Below are 4,149 nucleotides of genomic sequence, written 5' to 3'. Positions count from 1 at the left end.
AAGAGTTCTGGACGCGGATAGTGGTGATGGTTGCACAACAGCGTGAATGTGCTTAATGCCACTGAACCGTACAGTTGAAAATGGTTAAGATAGTAAATTCTATGTCATGTGTCTTGTACTGTACTTAAGGAGGAGAAGGACGTCTGAGAGGGGAGGGGGAAGAGGAGCACTCTGTGTTCAGATGCCGGTTCTCTCGATTTTGAGTAAAGCCCTTCCTCTCTGAGCCTTTTCCCCCTTCTATCATCTACCTCAAGGGGGTTTTCTGCAAAGGACAGGGTAGTAAATAATTTCATCCTTAACGGCCTTATGGTCCCTACTGCAACTATCCTGCCATTAGAGCAGGAAAGCCGCCAGAGACAAGATGCACACAAATGAAAGTGGATGTGTTCTAATAAAACTTTATTTACAAAAAGGAGCAATGGGCCGTAGTTTGCCAGCTCATTATAGAGTCTGGAAGGTTGATATAAAGTCATTCACAAGAAGGACCTAACACAGACTAAGTGCCAGAACTTGCTGGCTGCTAATGTAGTTATTACACAGGAAACAATGTGTGCAAATTCCTTCCTCTCTGAGGACCTCCCACTTGATTCCCAGGCACACCCACAGTGTTTAGAAACTCTCTCCAGGTAGGCTACGCTCGTCTTTATCATTGTCTGTGTTGGTGAATTCTTGATAAGCGTTGGTGCTGTCCCGGGTGCTGAGAGACCTCTCCCACAAAACCCTCTGCTCTCCCCATCAGGGGCTTATGGCCCCAAATCACTCTGTCTCAATCTCCATCTATCTGCTCTTTTAGGAAATACATTTAAAGTCTTCAAGGGTGGGGCGCCTGGGTGGCTCAGTCAGTTAAGTGTCTGCCTTCGGCTCAGGTTGTGACCTCAGGGACCTGGGATTGAGTCCTGCATCATCTGTCTCCCTGCTCAGTGGAAAGTCTGCTTCTCTCTCTCACTCTGCTGCTCCCCCTGCTTGTGTGCTCCCCCCTGACAAATAGATAAATAAAACATTTTTTAAAAATAAAAATTTTTAGGGGTATAAGAATATTAGGTCTGGAAGTGACTCTTAAACTGTTCAGGGAAAAATTGTGAGAGAGAAAGAGACAGGGAGATAGAAATAATAAGCAAGTGTTTATTTCATTGTTAAGCTCTGGGGATTCTGGGTGTAGTATAGGGAGTTCTATGTATTATTTTGCAGCTTTTCTGTAAGTCTGAAATTATTCCAGCACTTGAACAATACATATATGAACCTCAAACCCACCGTGAGATCATGTAATGTATGGTTGTATTTATATGAAATGTCCAGATTGGCCAATCCGCAGGTACAAAGAGCAAATTAATGTTTTCCAGGAGTTCAGGGAGGGAGGAATGGGGAGTAGCTGCTAATAGGTTCAGGGCTTTATTTTGGGCTGATAAAGTGCTTCAGAACTAGATGCAGGTGGGTGGTGGCACAACAATGAAAACGTACTAAATGCTACTGCATTATTCACTCTAAGATTAATTTTATGTCAATTAAAAAAAAAAAAACTTGACCAAAATACTTCTAGAGCCTTCTCATTCTCTCTGATGCTTATAATGACCCTGGGAACCCACGATCTGCTCTCATAATCTCTCTGATTTCATGTTCCACCCCTCTGCCCTCAGCCACTGTGCGTCAGATATGCTGGCCTTGCTGTGAATATGCCAGACAAGATCTCACCACAGGACCTTTGCACAGGCTGTTGCCCCTGCCTGGAGATCCTTCCCCAGGTATCCCCCACCTAACTCCCCCTAGGTCTTCACTCAGTATCATCCCAACCACATTATGGCTTTTCAGTAGAACCCCCTCAAACACCTTCTGGACCCTCCGCGGCACTATTGCCATTGGACGTTCTAAGCAGTTTACTTTTTTTATTTCTTTTCCACCAGAATATAAACTCCACAAGGGCGGGTTTGGGGCTGAGTTCCCTGGTCCCCACAACAGTGTCTGCTGTAGAGTAGATGCTTAATAAACATTGGTTGGATGGATGCATGGATGTCTGATAAGCAGACATCCCTAGAAGCTGGGACCTGGGGGCCCTGGAAGGCACAGCTGTGTGCAGAGCTATCCCTTGTTCCTGCGTGTCGCTGGGTCGTGGAGCTCTTGGTCCATTGCTCTGGCTATTTTCCATGGAGGCTGCGCCTAGAGCCATTCTAAGCACTGTTCGTTCCTTCCCACACCTCATCTCCTGCTGGCCCTACAGCAGGTACTAGGATTTATGCTTGTTTTAGAGAAGAGCTCCGAATAAACTGAGAGTCACGTGCTCCAACCCGGAACCTAAACCCAAGTCCGCTGGAGCCCCTTCCAGTCGCTGCCCCTCCCCCCACCCCGGGGCCCAGCCCAATCCTGCCAGCCTAGGGGCCAGGCTTCCCCAGTTTCAGGAGACTGACCCACCCGCCATCCCTCCCAGAGAACAAACAGCCCCGCCGCCAGCCTCTCCCCCCCACTCTCCTCCCCCGCCAGCCCCGGCGGCTTCCCAGACCCACCCTCCCTGGGCCGCAGCACTGGTCTGGGGCGGGCCCATTCCAGGATCTGCGGGGAAACACCTCACCCTTCCTCTGGGCTTCTGCACTGCCTGAGCAGACGCCACCACCGCGCATTGAGGGCAGCCCTGAGTCTGCGCCGCCTGGGACCACCCCATCCGCGTTGGACTTTGGCCACCTCTTGTTGGCTCTATGTCATAGTTGTCACCCTAATCGTCCTGGTACCCAAGTGTCCGGGTCTCTTGTGCTCTGGCCAAACACACCCTGAAAGACTTCACCCGCCAGCCTCCCCAAGGTATTCCCTCTGCCTGGAACCTTCTCTGCATTCCTGACTCATTCTCAAAATCCAGGTCAAAGCTCAGATGCCACCTCCTCATGGAGGCCCGCCCTGACTGCGCCCCCCACAAAGCGACCACACCTGCCTGCCCCCATTCACTCCATCTCTTCACCTGTGTTCTAGGTCCTCCACGGCACTTACCACAATCCAAAAGTCTTCCTCATGTATGTGCCTCCCTGTTTACCTTCTGTCTCCCACCACACCCACGAGGGTGACAATAACACAGGGCAGGGCTTTCATCCATCCAGCACTCAGAAAAGCTTGGCACAAAGTAGGTCTGTAAGTCTTTGCTACTGCATGACTTTGGGACTTTGCTTATGCCACTCTCAAGCTTAGTGTCATCCCTTGCCACATTGTCCTTGGGAAACTCCTATTCATCCTTCAGAACCCTGTCCAGTCACCACTTAACTGGACATCCAGTTAGACTCTTCTTGAGCGCAAAGAGTGGGGCACAGATTGGGTCTCAGGAACCATTCATTGAATGATTAAGTTCATTGACGCACATGTAAATACACACATCTCTCGGAGACCCAGCCCCACCTTACTTATATCTGCCAAAAACCTGCCATACCTATTTCTTGTGACTATGCCCGCCCACCCCCGAGTCCCATCCTAGGAGTTCATCAGCAAACCCAGCGGCTGGGGAGTGGGGACAGGCATGTGTGTTGGGAGAGGAGGAGGAGGAAAGAGATGGGGTGGTTTTAGACACGACACCCAGGGGATCTCAGCGGATCAAGCCCCTGTGGGGAATTCTGTGTGCTGCCTCGGTGCCCCCAACCCAGACAATAAGCAATCCAGTCCCCAGTGACAAAGCTATCCCAGTTTAGGGACTGAAGCAAACATACCCACAGAGGCCTAGAGCTCACTTAATGAAAGGCACCGACTCTGTGGGCAGACAGGGGGTTGGAAAGGGTTCTCAGGGGGCTGTTCCCATGGTGAATCTCTAAGACCGGGGTTCGCTGCCTCTGCCCCGGACTCACCGAGTCAGACTGCACTGGGCTGGGAGCTCCGCTGGTATCTGGGAGCCACTCACTGCGATTTGAAGGAAGGGAGGGCCGCCTTTGTGGCCACAGAAGGAGGAAGGAGCCCTGGGCCCCGAACTAGGGTGGAGGCTCTGGTTTCGGTCTCACCATCTCACCCGCCGCTTCAGCCTTCCGAGCACCTGGAGGCAGGGACTGGGGCACCTGTCCCTGACCTGCCCTCCTCCCTCAGACCCAGGAGTCCAGGCTCCCAGAACCTTCCTCCCTCAGACCCAGGAGTCCAGGCCCCCAATCCCCTCCTCCCTCAGACCCAGGAGTCCAGGCTCCCAGAACCTTCCTC

Source organism: Lontra canadensis, unplaced genomic scaffold (assembly GCF_010015895.1).
Source record: "Lontra canadensis isolate GAN:19392208 unplaced genomic scaffold, GSC_riverotter_1.0 scaffold206, whole genome shotgun sequence".
In the NCBI taxonomy this organism is placed as follows: Eukaryota; Metazoa; Chordata; class Mammalia; order Carnivora; family Mustelidae; genus Lontra; species Lontra canadensis.
The sequence above is the reverse complement of the archived record's forward strand: the minus strand, read 5'-3'. Positions refer to the sequence as shown.